This window comes from Lepisma saccharinum, chromosome 27 (genome assembly GCF_977018435.1).
Source record: "Lepisma saccharinum chromosome 27, izLepSacc3.1, whole genome shotgun sequence".
Lineage (NCBI taxonomy): Eukaryota > Metazoa > Arthropoda > Insecta > Zygentoma > Lepismatidae > Lepisma > Lepisma saccharinum.
Genome location: NC_139255.1, coordinates 36,803,676 through 36,826,081, shown reverse-complemented (window position 1 = coordinate 36,826,081; position 22,406 = coordinate 36,803,676). Strand labels below are relative to the sequence as shown.

Sequence of the window (22,406 nt, the reverse complement as noted above, 5' to 3'; positions counted from 1 at the left end):
CAATGGCACATGTACAAGGTGCAAGTAGTTTGAGCGTAACATGCAGAATTTGGCAAGCAACCTTGTGAGGTGTACAGACCAGACGTTGTGACAATGGTCAATTCAATGTGCACGACCCCATACAGTTGACTACATGGAGGTTCTTTTGCATACCTTCAAGTAAAATATCTTGGACCACTCCCTGTATAGCCACCGCCTTGCATGTACCAACTTACATATCTTTGCTCAGCTGAAGAGGTTTCTGGCAGGACAATGTTACGACAGCTACATTGGGGTACAGATAGCTCAAGCCTTTGCTGTCAGACACACATGCCATGGCCATACAAAATTTAGTGCAGTGCTATGACAAATGCCAGAACAAAGGTGATGATTATGCCGAAAATTAGGTTAGGAGTCACTTTAAATGATGCAATAAATTACTAATGATATTGTTCCAATATCCTAACGTAACCTAACCTTATTGGAAATGGCATTTTCCGTGAATGGTTTGTGGGGCTATCCGTGTATGGTTTGTGGGGCTATATGTCAACTACCTGTGCATAATGTATAATTTCCACCAGTGACGAACACGATAGTAGGTACTTTTCGGTGAAGAAAGTTGAAACACTGCATACCCACAACTTGAGTCAAGATTGTGTGTTCCGGAAGCGAAGAAAGGAATAAAAAAAGCATTCAGAATGTGAAAAATTGAGTTTGTTTTTGTGTAAAAAGCATAATGGCACCTTGAACTATGTTCGCAATACACAATTGGTAAGAAAAAAAACAACATGCTAAACCATGTCTCCGATCTACAAAACTGGGAAGCGAATTGACAATATAGAGAAAGTCTACAATTTAGTTAATTTTCGGTATACTAACTAATTTTGGCCTCCTAACCACGAATCTGTTGTAAAAAACCGGGGGTCACGTCTGGAAATTTGAAAAAAAGCAGATTGATTTTTTTATATATAGGTGTATATATGCGTAGTTTTACGAACGAAAATGTAATCTCTTGTCATTGTTTCCAACCACGCCTTTGTTTTACAAGAAAATGATTTATGATGTTCAATTTCAGTACGAACCCTATTTTATCGATCAATTTAGGGGTGAAATGAATGCTAATGGAACCTAACCTAACAGGCCTAACCTAACCTTGTGTGAATGGTTTGTGGGGCTACCCGTGGATGGTTTTTGGGGCCAACCAGCAATGTTTCTTCAAAATGTACAATTTCCAGACGTGACCCCATTTTTCTACTACAGATTCGTGATTAGGAGGCCAAAATTAGTTAGCAGCCATTCTTTTATAACATACACCTCATAGCGAAAATTGAAAACTGTTTAAAATATCATATAAACTGCATAGCTAAGCAGCAAATAATCTAGAATAACTATTTCAAGCATTTATTTCTTATTTAATTTTATTTTTCATCACATTTCCTTACATTGAAGTTGGAACACTGAGATGTGATCAGTTGTTAGTTAAAATCAGCTGCTTTGTAAACAGCTGAACATAATCAAATCATCCAGTGAGCTGTTCTTCTCAGTTATATGAAGAAATATTGATGTCTGGAGTATTATTTACACTCAAGAGTTATTGATTTATGTAAGTATTAAGCTGTTTATTTGTTTATTAAGAAGGGGAAGAACAAATGTCACGTCCGTTACAAAAAACATGAATAAGTTTATATCACACCAACCCTAAAGTGCGCGTCAAATCTCCTGCATATGGCCTTGAACTGCTGAACAGCACCAGCGAATCACAGACGTGCGGCGTTGCCTAGTTCAGAACCTGTTTCACCTCGCTACTAAATCGTGTACCTGGCGCTCGGATATAAATATATTATTTCAAGTGTCAGTAGTTCAACAGATGGAAAGATAATGAATTTGCGAGTATGTACGAAAAACAAGCGTGATTGTAGCTTATACCGTTCCCTCTGTAGAAGCAATGTTATTATAAACGTATTTGCATTGTATCGTTTTTGTTCTCCCTTCGTTCCTGTTGCATTCCGAAACTTTCCGATTAGCGAAGGGAACAGGGCAGGTTCGTTCCCAGTGATGGTAGAAGGAGAAATTGACGAAGAGGATACCGTCACTGTTCGTTTTTCCCACGTTTTTAGTGTGTGTGTGTGCAGCATGTCGTTGAGTAAACCAAGTGGTAGTGATAGCGAGAGAAGAGAGAACAATACAGTGTTGTACGAAGCCAGGCACGACAGGTGATTTTTCAGGTGTACAATTTTTTAAAAAAAAATGTTCGAGTGAAGAAGAGAGCAGTAAAATTGACTTTAAGAAGTGCCCGGCTCTGACAGCTCGAGCGTGTAGTGAATCAAGCTACCGTTTCTCGGATATGATCGGGGGCAAAACAGTGTGGATCGGGGCCTGCTCCAATGTTTCAATCACCTAGAAAGCACATTAACGTACCAAAAAAGAACGACAAACTTAGATAACTTTGAAAAAGACGTAGTTCGTAGAACCGTCTTTGAAATTTACGATTGTGGCGAATTTTCTACTGCCAAAAAGATAACGTACTCTTTACGGGACAAAATATCTTACAAAGGCTGTACAACTTCCACCTTGAGAATTTTGAAACAATTATGCAGTCCCTCTGGCATAATCAGGTATGTTCTTTTCTCCCATTAAGTTTATTATATGTTATATTATCTAATGTACCGTGCTCTCCGTGACAAGGCGTTTCGCTCAACCACGCTGTCTCTTTTCCGTGTGAGATTTCGACATGGCACCGCTGCAGTGCGCTGCTATTGGCTATCGCCATATGCAGGAGATTTGACGCGCACTATAATAATGTGATGTAAGTGACTCTTGGTAGAAGTGGGGTTATGTGCATTGTTTATTGATTTCTAGTGTTTTCTGTTTTCTATAAAATAGCATTACCTGTGAAAATCCTGTAACGGACGTGACAAACTTTAGTGTAACGAACGTGACAAGAAACAATACTATATTTCTTGCTTGTTTTTCATATTCATTTTCCTCTCATTTAATTACTTTTAGAGCAGGGTCCATATTTCTGGCCTGATTTTCATATTTCTGTAACAGTAGAACTAAATTTCCTTTATTTATGTAATTCAAAATTTATTTGTTGTTGGGAGATAAGATTTAATTCAGTTTTCAGACCATACAAGATAGGACTAAAATGTCTCATAAAATAGGTAGGCCTACCTAACCTAAAAAATATTTCTATAAATTAAAATGAAATTATATACTCAAAACTATAAGTTGTTTAATAAATAAGGATGAGTCATTCCATGTGAAATCACCCAAATTTAAATCAATTGGTTGCTTGACTATTTTGTTAATTTTTTATATTTTCACCATAGGTGGTCTTGCTATTGACCTGCTCAAAAAGATTTTTTTTTAAAAAAATCTTCCGCCATCTTGGATTTCTCCTCATTTTTCGTCACTGCGGGAAGCAAAAATGAGTGTTTACAAGGGTTTTGAAAAAAGGTTGCTGTGTGATTTCTATTACAGGTGGAATGTTCTAGTTTTCACTGCCTGAAAGTAGAGATTCTGGCCTTTCAGAAAATGTATATATATGTAAGGTAAGAATTCAGTAACTGGGACTTTAATGGGTTTCAATATAAACATCGTAACGGGAAATTTTGCCAATTTTAAAGGTCTGTAAAATCAAAAGGGCTTGAAACCACAGGATGGAATTATTTTTGCAAAAACTATGAGTGGAAGGCTTTTCAGCCATGGTGAAACAAATCAGGGGTTGTAAGCCCTTCTGTCCGATTTTTAGTTCCGAAATCCGAAAATTTCCAAAATTTGTGAATTTCAAGGTCAAATATCTCTAAAGGGGGACCTGCCAAAAATTAGAAATTTTGGCCATGGATACTCCTACTAGTACTTAGTAAAACCTGTGAATTTCATTTTGGGGTTCACACCGATGTTCATGTTACAGGCTGTCAAATATCTCTAAAAATGACATCGTGAAAACATAATAATAAATAGGCTTAAAGTGACCTGATTTCCATTATTTTATAATCTAGTTATTTTATAAGGGTAAACAGAAATTAAAATAGATAAACTAGTTAGTTACTAGTTGATATATTTCAATATATACTTAGTGTGCTTTTGTTAATAAAAATCAAATCAATATCACTTTTTGGATTGAGAAGACAAATGTTAGTAAACAAACAAGAGTACTATTATGTCAGTAAGTATATACAAGTTGCATGCACATGTTTCTTAAAGGTTTATGAATATCCAATACTATCAAACCTTACTCAATACATTCACTCTGGTACATAACAATTGTATGCGAAATATAACATAATATATAAAACAATTGTCTGTGAAATATAACATAAGCTACCTGTAAAATATGACAAGCATTTAAACGCTTGAGAATATACGTATTCAAGTTCTTCCTCTTTTTTTTGTATTCCAGTTACATATACCACTATGATATACACAGTTTACAATTACAATTACACAAGACTTAAAATTACATGAACTGAATCCTGATTTGGACAATTCTGATCATGACGAGAAAAAAATTACTTACAAACAATGGATAACAACAGATCGTTGCAATTTGATCACTGTTGTAGAAACAATTTCAGAGTTTAAAGAAAATTTAGTCACCATGATGAAGTTTATCCTTTAATATTTTCCACACAAAACTCATACATGTCCTTTGGTGTAAGAATATGGCCCTCAGTTGGTCGCTGCAGACTTGACTTTGCCACAAGTCATTTTACCGTCCCACCAATCCCATCACAAGGACCCTTGCCATGGCTTGTGGCAAAAAATGCCACTCAGCAGCCACGCCGAAGTCCTGTTTATGCTTACATAAGTTAGAAAACTTCTTTCTGGTCTTATATTGAGCTCCTGAGCCATCTGAGAAATAATAAATTTTCTTTAGATTTGGGATGAACATTTGAACAAATGGAATCAGCTGCTTTTGGAAATCGTAAACAGCAGTTGTGTTGTGTACAATGCAGTCACTTATAATACAAAGACGTTTGATGCATAGATCATCTGAAGAATTAGTCTTAAAGTAGACACAAAAGGGGTGGACAATAACTTGAGCATTAATCCAGTGGTAACTCTGGATTTCATCTTGTACAACAAATGTGAAGTTTTCACAGAAATCACCAATCACTACACATTCATCCGGAGATAGACTTTCTTTCGTTCTTTTGCAAAATTCTGATTGACTCTGAGCAATAAAGTGGTGACTTTTTAATTGCAGTAACTTGGAAGCTAAATTGTCTTTAAACTCTGAAATTGTTTCTACAACAGTGATCAAATTGCAACGATCTGTTGTTATCCATTGTTTGTAAGTATTTTTTTTTCTCGTCGTCATCATCAGAATTTTCCAAATCAGGATTCAGTTCATGTAATTTTAAGTCTTGTGTAATTGTAATTGTAATCTGTGTATATCATAGTGGTATATGTAACTGGGATACAAAAAAAAGAGGAAGAACTTGAATACGTATATTCTCAAGCGTTTAAATGCTTGTCATATTTTACAGGTAGCTTATGTTATATTTCAAAGACAATTGTTTTATATATTATGTTATATTTCGCATACAATTGTTATGTACCAGAGTGAATGTATTGAGTAAGGTTTGATAGTATTGGATATTCATAAACCTTTAAGAAACATGTGCATGCAACTTGTATATACTTACTGACATAATAGTACTCTTGTTTGTTTACTAACATTTGTCTTCTCAATCCAAAAAGTGATATTGATTTGATTTTTATTAACAAAAGCACACTAAGTATATATTGAAATATATCAACTAGTAACTAACTAGTTTATCTATTTTAATTTCTGTTTACCCTTATAAAATAACTAGATTATAAAATAATGGAAATCAGGTCACTTTAAGCCTATTTATTATTATGTTTTCACGATGTCATTTTTAGAGATATTTGACAGCCTGTAACATGAACATCGGAGTGAACCCCAAAATGAAATTCACAGGTTTTACTAAGTACTAGTAGGAGTATCCATGGCCAAAATTTCTAATTTTTGGCAGGTCCCCCTTTAGAGATATTTGACCTTGAAATTCACAAATTTTGGAAATTTTCGGATTTCGGAACTAAAAATCGGACAGAAGGGCTTACAACCCCTGATTTGTTTCACCATGGCTGAAAAGCCTTCCACTCATAGTTTTTGCAAAAATAATTCCATCCTGTGGTTTCAAGCCCTTTTGATTTTACAGACCTTTAAAATTGGCAAAATTTCCCGTTACGATGTTTATATTGAAACCCATTAAAGTCCCAGTTACTGAATTCTTACCTTACATATATATGAGTCGTTCCATGTCAAATCACCCAGAGGTGGTTGCTTGACCATTTTGTTAATTTTTTATATTTTCACCATAGGTGGTCTTGCTAGTGACCTGCTCAAAAAGAATTATTTTTTTTGAAAAATCTTCCGCCATCTTGGATTTCTGCTAATTTTTCATCACTGCGGGAAGCAAAAATGAGTGTTTACAAGGGTTTTGAAAAAATGTTGCTGTGTGATTTCTATTACAGATGGAATGTTCTAGTTTTCCCTGCCTGAAAGTAGAGATTCTGGCCTTTTAGAAAATGTATATATATGTAAGGTAAGAATTAAGTAACTGGGACTTTAATGGGTTCCAATATAGCCATCGTAACGGGAAATTTTGCCAGTTTTAAAGGTCTGTAAAATCAAAAGGGCTTGAAACCACAGGATGGAATTTTTTTTGCAAGAACTATGAGTGGAAGGCTTTTCAGCCATAGTGAAACAAATCCGGGATTGTAAGCCCTTCTGTCCGATTTTTAGTTCCGAAATCTGAAAATTTCCAAAATTTGTGAATTTCAAGGTCAAATATCTCTAAAGGGGGACCTGCCAAAAATAAGAAATTTTGGCCATGGATACTCCTACTAGTACTTAGTAAAGCCTGTGAATTTCATTTTGGGGTTCACACCAATGTTCATGTTACAGGCTGTCAAATATCTCTAAAAATGACATCGTGAAATCATAATAATAAATAAGCTTAAAGTGACCTGATTTCCATTATTTTATAATCTAGTAATTTTATAAGGGTAAACAGAAATTAAAATAGATAAACTAGTTAGTTACTAGTTGATATATTTCAATATATACTTAATATGCTTTTGTTAATAAAAATCAAATCAAATCAAAATCGCTTTTTGGATTGAGAAGACAAATGTTAGTAAACAAACAAGAGTACTATTATGTCAGTAAGTATATACAAGCTGCATGCACATGTTTCTTAAAGGTTTATGAATATCCAATACTATCAAACCTTACTCAATACATCCACTCTGGTACATAACAATTGTATGCGAAATATGACATAATATATACAACAATTGTCTGCGAAATATAACATAAGCTACCTGTAAAATATGACAAGCATTTAAACGCTTGAGAATATACGTATTCAAGTTCTTCCTCTATTTTTGTATCCCAGTTACATATACCACTGTGATATACACAGTTTACAATTCAATATATTACATCACAATGACATTTTCAATTCCATATATCACTACACATAATACAACATTACATCAATATATATACACTATCTACACATGGACATCAAAGTTACAGGGGATCTTGTCTGTCTCTCAATCCATGGAGCCATGAAAAAAAGATAAAAAATATCTGACTGGTGCGTGGCCCCGAAAACACTAATTGGCACGGAGATGACTGATCAACGGACTATTTCTTCTTATGTGCTTGTAACTTTAGTGACAGTTCTGTGTTTTTGTGTTGAGTAATGTTGTATGTTCTCCCAGTAACAGTGGTGAAGTCACATGATGTCAGAACATCAATTATATTGTTCAACTTCACCCAAGCAACATCATTTCTTTGTAAAGTAAAGCTCGTTGATGGTCCACCAGGATTGAAGAACATCACTTTAACATCATTGTTTTCTTTTGACATTTCAATTACTTTACCTACATACCACCTGTTATTGTAAATGCAAACGACATTGTCATTTTCAATTATTTCATCAAAATGAAATATTTGTGGTGAGTCATCAATTCTGAACTGTACATGATTAATTTGAAATGATGCAGATATTCTACTGATGAGAAGAGTTGAAGAGTCCTTGGGTATGTAGCAGTGGTGATCTCTTGTTCCTTCAAATCTATGAGCTTCATTGAAGCGGTCATTCAGAAACTCTTGCTCATTTTTTATGTCACTTTCAGTCACCATGATGAAGTTTATGCCTTTAATATTTTCCCCACAAAACTCATACATGTCCTTTGGTGTAAGAATATGGCCCTCAGTTGGTCGCTGCAGACTTGCCTTTGCCACAAGTCTTTTTACCGTCCCACCAATCCCATCACAAGGACCCTTGCCATGGCTTGTGGCAAAAAAATGCCACTCAGCAGCCACACCAAAGTCCTGTTTATGCTTACATAAGTTAGAAAAATTCTTTCTGTTCTTATATTGGGCCCCTGAGCCATCTGAGAAATAATAAATTTTCTTTAGATTTGGGATGAACATTTGAACAAATGGAATCAGCTGCTTTTGGAAAGCGTAAACAGCAGTTGTGTTGTGTACAATGCAGTCACTTATAATACAAAGACTTTTGATGCATAGATCATCTGAAGAATTAGTCTTAAAGTAGACACACAAGGGGTGGACAGTAGCTTGAGCGTTAATCCAATGGTAACTCTGGATTTCATCTTGTACAACAAATGTGAAGTTTTCAGAGAAATCACCAATCACTACACATTCATCTGGAGAAAGACTTTCTTTCGTTCTTTTGCAAAATTCTGATTGACTCTGAGCAATAAAGTGGTGACTTTTTAATTGCAGTAACTTCGAAGCTAAATTTTCTTTAAACTCTAAAATTGTTTCTACAACAGTGATCAAATTGCAACGATCTGTTGTTATCCATTGTTTGTAAGTAATTTTTTTTCTCCTCGTCATCATCAGAATTGTCCAAATCAGGATTCATTTCATGTAATTTTAAGTCTTGTGTATCAGGGCAATTGGGACACTCACCTATCATGCACAGCTCATTGTTTACATCACACACTACTTTTTGAAGCAGAGATTTCCAGTCATTAATCCTTGCTGCTGAAGCCATCAACTTGACATTTTGATGACTGATACACACACACACAGAATGAGTGCCATTAGCTCCAGCCAGAATGCACCACTTAGGTCTCAACTCGCAGAATTTAGAAAATCCTAATTTTAATGATGGGTGCTCTTGTTTAAACATTTGGTAGAGCTGTTTCAAATTAGATAGGCACAGTCTTTTCTGTTTCAATTCCTTGCTTCCATCCTCCAGACGAATGGACTTTGTATCCTTCATCCCAGGGCACATTCTGCTTACTTCGTCACTGTTGTAAAATTTTACTACCAAGTCCTTAGTTTCTTTTGGCACTTTTCTGCCCTGTTTTATCAAATTCACTTCAGGAATGACTCCATGTTTTTCCACAAGTTCTCGTGTTCTCTTCACCAGATACTCGCTCACACCAAGTTCCTGTGCTGTTTTTGTTTTTGACCAGCTCTTGGGGGCTACACTGATGACTTTAATTCTTTCACTTTTAGATGTGCAACTTTTAATCCTTTCTTTTAGACTCTGTGTTAAATATTCTATATCTTTTGCAGCTACATGTAATCTTTTCATATTTTTTTCTTCGTCCTCCTCTTCATCTTCCAACTCATACTGTTCATTAAACGAGTGACTCAGTTTCTGTTTTATTGCACTAGAAAACTTTTTCACTGTGTGCCTGACTCCAACATGTTTTTTCTTATCACTAAGTTTCCTGATTTTGATAGGTGAAACTCCTAATATTCCAGCTGCTTCATTTAAAGATCCCACAACTATCTCAGGAGCTGTGAAAGGAGCTTCTTCACCACTATCATCATCATCAGTCTCATTACTGCTGGCAAGTTTTTTACGGCATGAAGAACAGACAGACTTTCCTGGTGTAAGTTTTAACATGGGCCACTTTTCACACATTCCCACAGTTACTTCTCTCAAGTTTTTTGTAATGACTTTTTTATGGAATGAAAATGGATCACAACATGATTTTCCAAACAAATGTTGGTATTTTTCAATATACTTCTTATAATGAAATGTACAAATGCTGTTTATTTCTTCAAGTCCAACTCTCTTCCTCACAAGAAAAAGTTCTGATTCAGTTATATCTGAGGATGATTTAATGATCGATTTTCCATAGGAATCATTTTCACAACTATCACCAACATAACAGCCTACAGAGCACTCCATGATTATCCTCACGATGTTTTTAAAAACTATTAAAGCTAGCAAGTATTTCCAGAACACATGTTTACTCTCCGAAGGTTGACAACACAGTGATTAGCTGGCTACAATTCTTCTTGTTTTAGTTTGTCACAACTTGCAAGAATCTGCTTCATGCCTGCCTGTGCCTGTCAGCCCATGCACATTCTGACTACCTTCACCTGTACATAGAAAAACACAAAACTGTCACTAAGCACATAGGAAGAAATGGGTTATCTTATATACGATTGTTGATTAAGAAACACAAAGGTATGTCTTAGTTTATTTTTAGTTAGAGTAACAGTTATTTTATAGCATATCCTGAATAATATTGATTCAAATATAATTTTAGAAACAATTGTGTAAGAAAAGTTGCAATGTGATAATGGGTAGAAATGCATATGGCCTAACTGGCCTAACACAAAATAATCAGTTTATCTATTTTAATTTCTGTTTACCCTTATAAAATTACTAGATTATAAAATAATGGAAATCAGGTCACTTTAAGCCTATTTATTATTATGATTTCACGATGTCATTTTTAGAGATATTTGACAGCCTGTAACATGAACATCGGTGTGAACCCCAAAATGAAATTCACAGGTTTTACTAAGTACTAGTAGGAGTATCCATGGCCAAAATTTCTTATTTTTGGCAGGTCCCCCTTTAGAGATATTTGACCTTGAAATTCACAAATTTTGGAAATTTTCAGATTTTGGAACTAAAAATCGGACAGAAGGGCTTACAATCCCGGATTTGTTTCACTATGGCTGAAAAGCCTTCCACTCATAGTTCTTGCAAAAAAAAATTCCATCCTGTGGTTTCAAGCCCTTTTGATTTTACAGACCTTTAAAACTGGCAAAATTTCCCGTTACGATGGCTATATTGGAACCCATTAAAGTCCCAGTTACTTAATTCTTACCTTACATATATATACATTTTCTGAAAGGCCAGAATCTCTACTTTCAGGCAGGGAAAACTAGAACATTCCATCTGTAATAGAAATCACACAGCAACATTTTTTCAAAACCCTTGTAAACGCTCATTTTTGCTTCCCGCAGTGATGAAAAATTAGCAGAAATCCAAGATGGCGGAAGACTTTTTTTTTAAAAAAATCTTTTTGAGCAGGTCACTAGCAAGACCACCTATGGTGAAAATATAAAAAATAGCAAAATGGTCAAGCAACCAATTGATTTAAAATTGGGTGATTTCACATGGAATGACTCATATACATTTTCTGAAAGGCCAGAATCTCTACTTTCAGGCAGTGAAAACTAGAACATTCCACCTGTAATAGAAATCACACAGCAACCTTTTTTCAAAACCCTTGTAAACACCCATTTTTGCTTCCCGCAGTGACGAAAAATGAGCAGAAATCCAAGATGGCGGAAGATTTTTTTTTAAAAAAAAATCTTTTTGAGCAGGTCACTAGCAAGACCACCTACGGTGATAATATAAAAAATTAACAAAATGGTCAAGCAACCACCTCTGGGTGATTTGACATGGAACGACTCGGATACAAGAACTAATGAGGCTGAATTAACAACACTCAGATATAAACACCATGTGCAACTAATAGCAGAGCTTCAGATTCCATTATGCTACAAAGAAATAAAACTTTCCACATACTTCAAAATGGTATTAAACTGTTAATGAAAAGCAATAGTACCTATTTTTAACATGTTTTGATAATAAAACAACCTTTTATTATGTTTAAAATCTATTTGAAACAAAACCAGCTGGAGCTGACCAACTTCAACATGTTTATTCACAATTCTAACAGAAACTTATTAGCAAAGGCATGACAATAATATAAATGTTACTTTTAGGTTATTTAGCTCTAAATTTATTGTTTTGTTTCAGATTATGGCTCCCACTCCCAACAAGACAAGAATGGCTAAATGTATAGAAGAGAGAGAAAAGAATCAAGAGCAGTGGAAGGCTTATTTGGAGAAAGATAAATTGAGGAAGAGGAAAGTAAGAGAGAAGGAAAAAAATGAATTGACCAAAGATAAAAAACTGTTAGCTGAAAAAAGGCAGAAAGATAAAGAACGACAGCGGTTGTATAGAGCAAGAAAGAAGGTGATTGAAAATGGTGGTCAGAGTGAGCTCTGTTCATACAAAAGTCCAAGAACAAATGGCAAAGCAGTAAAGAGAATAAAAAATGCATTACCTAACAGTCCTACTAAGAAGGTTGAAATAACTGTTATCAATTCAATGCACCATTTCCAGGCATATGACAACAAAAACATCCTCATTGGTAAAACTAGTGGTGACCTGATGACAAAAGTGTATATTTTGAAGCCTGATGAGTGTGAAAAAAGTAGTAAAAAACTGCCAAACTGTTGAAGATACAGTGATGTATACAGTGACGAATCTGACACTGAAGAAAGCTTTGGAAATAATGACTTGGACAATGAAATGGAGTATGACAATGAAACTAATCTGAGTATTTTACAATACAGTGATTCTTTTTCTCATGATAAAATCTTTCCAGGAGTTTATGTGCTGGTCAAACTCACTAGTCATATAAAAAAATGAATGTCTCTATGTGGCTGTTTGCCAAAGCAGTGTGAAAGATGGTGATGTTAATGTAACTTTCTTAAAAACATATGACAATCGAGGCAAAGTTTTGAAAATCAGTGATGAAGGTGACAAAATTATCCTTTTCAAGGATATAATCAAAATACTGCCTGAACCACAAAATAAAGAAAGTTGGAGACAGAATTATGTACCAATTTTCAAGCAGAATTAAGATTTTAGAAAAGTGATAATTTACGACCTGTGCTGAGAAAAACATAAATAGTCTAAAGACCTAGTGTCCACAAAGGTGTAATGTCTTTTTTGTTACTCAACCTGCTTATTAAATCAGAATTAGTCCATAACTAGCAGAATGTAGCCTAATCTCTTTCCCAGACCTGTTTCTTTTATGTTAATTAATGTTAATTCACTAGAATTGTAATATTAAACTTTTGTAACTATGTATAACTATATTATTATTATATACAAGGTTGTATTACATAATATTAGTGGTTTTTTTTCAAATAAAAACTGTCATTATAAATGATGCACTTTTTTGTCACGTCCGTTACAAAGTTAAACATTTTTCAATAAGACATCAAAACTTTTAACAGGTCATACTTTATAGTCTTAAAAGAGCATATATTAACATTACTATAACAAATATTTACCAGTTAATTTGTCTGTCCAATTAACAGAAACTATGGAAAACCCAACCCTATGTTCATTACAGGGTGTTTTACACGTCACGTCCGTTACACCTCTTTCATATCAGATAAAATCAAATGCAGTTAAGTATTTGGCATGACAATTTTTGTGAGTGTACATTTCAGTGAGTAGAGTGCCACACACGTAAATTTGCCGTTGCGTAGAAACGAATTATCGTTTCGTCTCCCTCTCTCTTAGCATCATGTGTTCTACCCTGCTCGAAAAACCTTCACTATTGTTGCCACATTGTCATTCCATTCCTGGACACACTCGCGCAAACATCATTGAAAACAATTGAATAGCACTCCAGCTCGCGGTTCCCACCGTTCGGTAGGGACGCTAATGTGGCAATATAGCACGGCGTAGTGCTTGCTTCTTTTATGCAGTGCATGTTCATTGGCTAGCTAGTAACTAGTGTTGCCAACTGTAATAATGAAGCACTATTTCTGTCACGGAAGGGGAAAAGGCAGGTAAAGTGGCGGTGAGTTTTGTTGGATTGGAAGCACGATATTTTTATTTTATACTAAGTATTTGACCGGTTTGACGTTGTGTGCGTGTATTGCGTGTGTGTATGTAAAAGTGTGTGTTTGCTAATGAACGTTAAATTCCATAATGCTTCCAGTTCTGTCGAAGTTGAAATCAAAAACCTTGCATAGCCAAGCTCGGGAAATTCTAAGCAACGTGCACGAGTTCATGAAGGAGGAAGCCAGTCATGGTGTTAGCAACCCAATAAAGCATTTTGGCAAGAGAGAAGCGAACAGCAGCAACAAATTGTTCATATTTCATAATTTTGGAATTATTCAAAATAAATAAATTATGTGGCTTCAACATCATTTCAACTCTGGCTCCGGCACGTGTTCTTGTAGAAATTGCATAGAGGAGGCTGTCATTTTTGCTGCTTAATGCGATACATATTGTTTTCTGTGTTAAAATTGCCATGCTTTGATGGGTGACCAAGTTCATAGCAGGGCCGGCGGAAGGGGAGGGCGAACCGTCCCATCGCCCAGAGCGGCAAAATTTGAAGAGAAGAAAAAAATAAGCCTATTGAAAACTGTGATCGAGCGAGATATTCTTTTGCGCTGAATAGTATTAAAATAGCATAAGAAGTCTTATTATTTATTTTATATTTTGAGGTTTTCGTTAGGAATATATTGATTTTCAATTTTCCGTTGCTGCGTAATGACCAGGGGGGGGGGGGGGTAGAGCGGCATCTGCCGCCACCTCCCAGGGAGGCAAAATGACTAGCGCCGGCCCTGGTCCATAACAAAAGAAAAAGCCGTGCAGCTTATCGTCTAGTGGCAGTATATGTACTTGTTATTGTTGTGGAAGCCGGCATCCTTTGTAAATGTACAACAAAGGCAACCGACTGTCTCCGATCTCAGAGAGGAAATAATAATACTGCTTCAGGAGGAGTGTTATGGTGCAATTGTAGCGGTTTAACACGTTGGCATGTTATTATCTGCCGTTGCAGTTCCATACCAGTGTATACGGGTTTTGGGAGTGAAAAGTTAGAACGCCACCAGTGCATTAATGCAATGAAAAATAATATATATATTTTTTATTTTGTTTGAAATCACTCAAATAAGGAATTGTATGAAGAAGTCTTCTTTGCAGCATTTTTGGTAATTTTACTTGTGTGTTAGTTCATATTTTGCGAATTTTTAGTCCATATGTATGTAGCTACATACAAAGCCACTTGTTAGTACATATTAATCCTAGTCCTGGTATAATGCATGACGTTTAAAACTCAACGTTAGATAGACCTGAATTCTCTAATTTTATTGTTGTACGTAACAGCTGTGCATCGGCGCACTGCAGCGATTTTTCTATCTGCTCCATTAGCAACACTGCTTCTTTAGTTGTTTCGCGCATCGCACGGCAGAATTATCTGCGCTGGACTCTACAACCTTTCTCAATAATTAAAATGGATACAAATCTTAGTGTATTTTTTAATACTTTTACGTTGTGTACATGTCACGTCCGTTAAAAAAGAATGGCTGTTAGTATACTGAAAATTAACAAAATTACAAACTTTCTCTATATTGTCAATTGTTACCGAAACTGGTACTCCAAAAACAAGTTTGCTCACAATTGGACGTCCTTAAGTTCTTCAAGTGGGAGGCACCGTGATTAGTCTCCAGGGTTTTGGGTTAAAAAAATTATCGTCATCCAACCCCACTTTTGTGAATAGGCCTATGCTATCATGATATCTACATTGTAAAACTGGTTTGAAAGTGAAAATAAGCCCCCTCCTTCTCTTTAGGGGGGGGGGGTGGAGATTAAATGGTCTTCATGCAAATCAGTACGCTAGACCACTACAATCAAGAAACGTGTTAAGTACTTCATCGAAAACAATAATGGTTTATATTCAGCATTCACTCTTTGCAGAGCATTGTGCAATAACACTCACTGTGATTAAATCTTTACTGTATATGTTTCAAGGACGGCAATTCACCGCAAAAACTGCATTGCAATACTTCCTGCCACCTGTAGAAAATGCACTATACTTGGAATACAATAAAATAAACAACGGGTTGCTGCAGGAATCCCAGATCTGAAATGGTTGCGCCCATTGTTTAGCAGTAAAATCTATTCCTGTTGAAAGAACCATTTGACATAAATGCAAAGGAATAATTAGAAAATCGAACTCACCTATTTCTTTTCGACACCAAAATGGCTTCTCCTCTACGAAGTCAGCTCGACAAAAGATCGAATATGTACTTTGCACCAGTCTTTCTTTCCAGTGCTCTTTTTAACTGTTTATAACATACAAGCCACTACACTGGAAATAATTATTTTTAAACAAAATTATTTAATAATAACACAATTTCGTACCTTAAGACAAGTTACTTTAGATAAATAGAACTATTTCCTCAGTTCTAAATACATCACCACAGAAAGCGAGTGGCGACATCTACTCTACGCAGCAGAGAATCATGTTCACTGTTGCCAAATTGGTATTACCGAGGGAGGAAATTGAGCGGCATATAAAATCGCAAATCAACGATTATTAAAATACATGTATATTGTATTCACGGGATATAATTTGCTTTCATCTAAAATTAAAGGAAAATTCCGTGTACGGTAAAATAATAGAATATTTCTATGTTAACCCTGGCGAGAACTTTGGAGATTTTTTTTAGAGGTGATACGCGCCACATTTTTCTTCGTCCTCCTAGTTGTATTCCTTCATTGGAATGTCTAGTTTCATGTATTGAAGGCATTTTTGTTATATCTCCATTTCCTAACGAGGCAAAAAAAAAAAAAAAAAATCTTTCGTTGGCGCACTTGCGACGCGCGACCAGTCAAGAAAGAAAACGAAACTGTCATGTTTGACTTATTTTTGTCTGTTAAAATTTTTATCACTGTCCAGTCGAAAGTATGATGTCGGCATAATCAGTGCTAAGTGGCATGCCCAAGGGGGGTTGGTGGTGGTCATGACCCCCCTTTGGCGTTGTATTCCTTAAAAGAAACTTGAAGGTCAGGGGAAAAGGGCAAAATAAGAACTGATTACTGAAAAAAAGGTTTATTTATCAAGCCTCATCAAAAGTACTGAGTACGCCACTGGTAGAAACACATTTGGTATACCACACATTTTCCTCAGGCACATTGCCACCTGACTACTCTTGTTACATATACATTTCACCTTAATTTCACCCCTTTGTAAGTTGTAATACATTGCCCATTACATTACTATTGAATGGCGAAAACAAATAAATAAATGAAACATGTTTAAACTCTAAAAGGCACAACTGAAATATTTAATATTCATGTAAGTAAAGGTATTCATATACAAATATGAAAAATCAAATGTTTTAATAAAAAATAACACCTGGCGCACTTTGTGTGCAGTACGACCCTTCATGTTACATAAAAAGGTGAGGCTACCGGAGGGTTAAATAGCAGCAGTGGAATAGTGGTCGCCCCCCCCCCCCTTATACCTTGAAATGTAGGTGAACTACAATGTTTTCTCTCTTTGCACCTGAATTTTAATATATTTTCCAGATATTCAAAAGAAAGTGTCGCGTGTAAAAAAACAAAAAAACAATCTGAAACAGAAATCTAGTGGTTCCCAGTAGCATATCATAAGATGATGCCTGCATCCTGCAGGGGACACAGATGCGCAATTGGCTCTCGATATCAAATTTTATCTGAAGTTGGCCCATGGCGCTGAACGATCCAAATGAAAAAAATTGCAAGAGAATGCCATGGCACCCTATTAAACAGTGGCGCAGGAACGTTTTTCATTTGGGGGGGTACAAAATTCAGCCTCCCATATATATATATATATATGTCCAATCAAGTGTCGCAATAATAATAATTAATATATTAATTAATTAAATATGTACATTAATTAATATTGTATTATTATTACATGAATAGGTAAAAGATAGTAAAATAATAGAAATATAACAGAAAGTATTCATTATCTAGCGTACGTGTAGTTAAGATCGCCAAGATTTGCACAAAAACAACTGCCCTGGAAAGGAATTTAATGTCAGATAGAAAAAGAATTGAATATTTATTGAATAACAAAAAAGGAGTTAGATCCAATTAACGAAAAGTAAAGTTCCTGATTAATATTTTATGGATATTATCATTAGTAGTGTGCATAAATCTTTGGAAACCTTCAAAGCCGTCTGAGCCAAATTCCTTGCCTTCCAATAAGTTCAGCGGATAAAACCATCGAGTATACAGGGCGCAGCAGAAATAACTTCCGGATTTCATTCGTGAATAACAAAGCAACGATAGATGTTATGCAAAATTTTATTTCACAGTTGGAAAGAACAAGGATTACCATTTTGTTTCCCATATGTACCGAGACAACTCCATGAATGCCCCTACTTTTTTGAGGAAGACGGCACGCAGTTAATGTAACGTCTGACCGTTATGTGTGGATGTTACGCAACTTCCTGCAGCCGCAATCGAATGAACGTGGCAAATTGGCTGTGAGGTTCCAACAGGATGGTGCCACAGCACGCGTATCGATGAACGTGCTACGTGAAATGTTTCCAGGGCGTCTGATCTCACTTTTAAGTCACCTTCCGTGGCCAACTCGTTCCCCCGAGCTCGCACCCTGCGACTTCTTTCTGTGGGAGTACCTGCAGGCTAAAGTTTACCAAGGAAGGCCGAGGACAGCCAATGATCTGAAAGATGGTATCAGACAGGAAAGAGCGGCAATACCGACCAGGCATGACTAAGAGGGTAATGCAGAACTTCAGGGCGAGATTATAGAAATGCGTACACCGTGCACATCGGCATTTGGACGATATCATTTTAAAACAAAGTCAACTATGTCACCCAAAATGGTGACTTGTGGCAATTTTGTAAAAAATAATTGGAACATTTTGATCTTGCAAATGTGCAATAAAATGGTGAACCTTGTTCTTTCCAACTGTGCAATAAAGTTTTGCATAAGATCTATCGTTGCTTTGTTATTCACAAATGAAATCCGGGAGATATTTCTGCCGCACCCTAACTTTTAATTGTTACGCTGTTCAAGCATGGTATTGGCATTGATGAAAATTGAGTATAACAAATTCTAAACAATTATATTTTAATAAATTACTTTTACTATTTGGTAAGTCTTTTGGGGAGAAGGGGTCCGGACCCCCTGGACCCCCACAAAAACGTCCTTGATACCTAGGTGTAATGTGAAGCCATGAGAAATATTCTCTTTTAGAACAGCACACACGAATGTCCTGTTATTTAATGCAAAATATGCATAAATATTTTTCATTGTTTTTGTTAGAATTTAAGTTTAAAAAAAAAAACAGATTTTAAAATCGGATAACAATTCTGAAACATATAAGGCTAAGCTCTGGACCTCATTCTGGGCTTATTTGGATTTCACGGAACAGAAAATCAGGAGTGAGGGGAATCTTGAGCCACCCCAACCAGGAATAATCATCTCCCACCCACTGGATATAGAAACTACAGTATATAGAGTTCCACTTCAGTTCCGTTCTTTCTAATTTTAAAAGTCCCATAGCTACGCATAAAAATATCTTTAAATAATTTATGGCAGGTGTGTACCATATCCAATGCCTTTTAGAAGCCATGTATTTGGTATTTTCTCAGACATCTATAGGGTGTTGTATTAAAAAAGAAAAAAATGAGTTCAGATGGTTCCCAATCAACTCGTAAGAAGTCTAACTTTGAAATATTTGTGAAAAATATGACAAATAATTTATTTGTAATATAATTAGCTGTACCTAATGACGCTCTTCAAGTACTGAAAGTAATATCATTCGGTTCATTTACAAAACCGAAGTAGCAAGGAAAGCCATACCCTCAAAAGTTTATTCTTTCTTTTCAATTTTTGGTGGACAATGTGAAGAGCCGGCCAAGGTTTATTTTCGTATGTAGTGGTATTAAATGCAGATACATGCGTGTGTTTTAGGATGACATGTCAATTTCTCGTTTATGTGAAAATGTAAACTTTAATGTAAGCAGAAGCATGTCCTCACTTCCACGTTAGTACACCCTGGACTGAAGACTAACGAGGCTCTGGCGACTGGCAATATGGCCAGTATAATTTTGTTTGTGTTGTCCTGTTCTTTGTCCTTATTTGTGCTGAGTGCTGCTATACAGCCTCGGCTTTTAACAGAAGTCAGAACATTTTAATATTTTATGATTTTAGTTCTGCAACGATAGAGTTGTTATTTGTAAAGGTAAGGGGCTGGCCCCCGTATAATGTGACGGGAGCAAGATAGCCTAAGTGCTGACGCTCCCAAAATTTTAAATTCAAATCAAAAATCAAATCAAAGCAGAAGCATGTGCGCGTCACAGTTAAAGATTTTCGCATCTACAAAGAAAATCCAAAACACATTCCCACCTCGCCGTACTCCGTGGCGGAGGGGTTAGCATAGCGCGCTATGACGCCTGAGGTCCCAGGTTCGAATCCTGGCCTGCCCATGGGTGTTATTTTTGAGTGTCCATCAATTTCATCTTCATCTTCGCGATTAGACAAAAGTGGCAGAAATGCGAAGTAAAATAAACCAAATCAATCAATCAAATATTCCCATCTTACTCGCAGAGACCTTGTAAATCCAATCCAAAATCTACCAATAGAACCTGCAGTGAGTCTCATTTATCTCGTACATTCATCTGACTAATGTAATTTTCTTACAATTTGACTTTAGAGTTTAACATAAAATGGCGTTGTGTTTTGTGTTGCATTCCATATCACAATTAGATTTTAAGCAATTTATGTCCAATTATAAGTATACCTAATACAAAGGTAAAAAATAGTCCCCCCCCTGATAAAATCGCAAATTGCACCCTGTTTAAATGTCTAGGAAAGATTTCATTTCACCTAGGAATGGTGAAAGTGTTTCGTTTCGGAAAATTCCATTATAAATATTCAAAAGAAAATGGGGTCAGTCATATACTCTTCTGATGAAGATTTGTATCTTATCTTCGAATCGACGCGACCACTGCTTTAGAAATGTGTACCCCCCCCTTATGCAAAGCAGCAATCGTCTGCAGCGTAATTGTCTGAGAGTGAATCTGATTTCATCGTTCCACACACATTTTAAACAATTTTCGTCTCGTTAAAGAGGTTTCCAAGAACATAGGTCAATGAACTAACTACTAGCAAGCACAATGTAGTATAATAAGTTTACAATTAAATGTTTTGAATTTCTGTGGTAAGGACTATAATGCTTAAAATTTATAAACAATAATACATTTTTTATTGGGCGAATTGATAATAGGTAATTTTAACAGTAGCACCTTCCGTCTGCTGTCAAATTACCAAAGGGGGGTACAGGGGGTACAACTCGATTTACGGATTTAGGGGGGTACAGTACCCCCCTTCAAAAATTTGCGGGGGTACAATGTACCCCTGTACCCCCCCCCCCCCGTTCCTGCGCCACTGCTATTAAATCACTATTGTTTTCAGTTTGCAAGAATTTGGATCTAAAAATTTTCTTGCAATTTCATTGTTATCTGTAATGCAATGTAAATTATCAAAGAGAGAACTAGGAACAACTAGGTACTTCAAACTGTTGCTGCTGAACAGTTTTCTCTTAAATGCATGAAGAATTGTTCGGAGGAAAAGGAGCGTGCACATTTCAGAAACATTTGCTGTTGGTTTCTTATGGGCGGATGAATTGATTCTGTAATGTATTTAAATAAAATGTTATATATATATATATATTATACGCACACACATCAATTCAATAAAACTAAAACAGTGAGGCAAAATGAGGTTTTTCTTTCCCGACTGAACTTTCATCAAGGCTTTTGCTCCCCCTAATCAGAGGATCACCTATGCCTTTACTATCCCAGCAACCAGAAGCAATATCAACATGATGTATGGAACATACCAGGTGCGGTTGGCCCTATAGCGCACAGGATCAGTGAACCCACAGTAATATATGATAATCACCTCGAGAATGAACAAAGAACAATGTCTTTTCATTTTCACATTATTTCGCTAAAATTTCTACACAATAAGTCATGTATTTGTGTCTGTAATACGGCGAACTCTTTTGCTGAGAAGAAGAAACTGCGAATCGGCCGCCCTGATACAGACCCTCAGTTGAACCCCCACAGGACAGCTCGTGCCGTTGTGAAAGCTTCGTGCGGGAGCAGAAGCTCGAGGAGGGAATAGGGCAAAATACATGGAACAGGATACTGGCGAACCTATGTCTCCAACCAACGTTCATGTGCAGTTCGTTCTCTCGCAGAAGCTGTGGGACAAGGCTCCATTCTCGCTTCTTCCTCCCTTCCAGTGTTGCTGTGTGGGGTTCAAGTTTGAAGCGTACACATTACATATTCAATCTTCTCTTTGTATCATTTTTGCACCGAACTGTTTGGAATAAATGCAAGATTGTGGCAGAGATGGATGAGTGGAAACAAATAAAAGCTGGAATTAGATGCGATGAATTAAAATAAAGGAGATACATTAGCAAAATAGCTCGTGCATGCATTCAGAGGTTTTTCCTTAAA

The 22,406-nt window shown here is 36.1% G+C and overlaps 1 protein-coding gene across 2 annotated transcripts in view; it reads right to left on the bottom strand.

Moving 5' to 3' along the window:
- The window catches only part of Caper (RNA-binding protein 39-like protein Caper), a 128,893-nt gene extending 112,521 nt beyond the window's left edge, over positions 1-16,372 (bottom strand). The window contains exon 1 of one of the 2 annotated variants that reach the window (XM_083113007.1): positions 16,284-16,372. The gene's annotated coding sequence lies outside the window, so the exon portion shown is untranslated. Of the gene's footprint in view, positions 1-16,100 lie in introns of both variants that reach the window. The other variant, XM_083113006.1, reaches the window with a different exon arrangement.
- Positions 16,373-22,406: the final 6,034 nt, after the last annotated feature.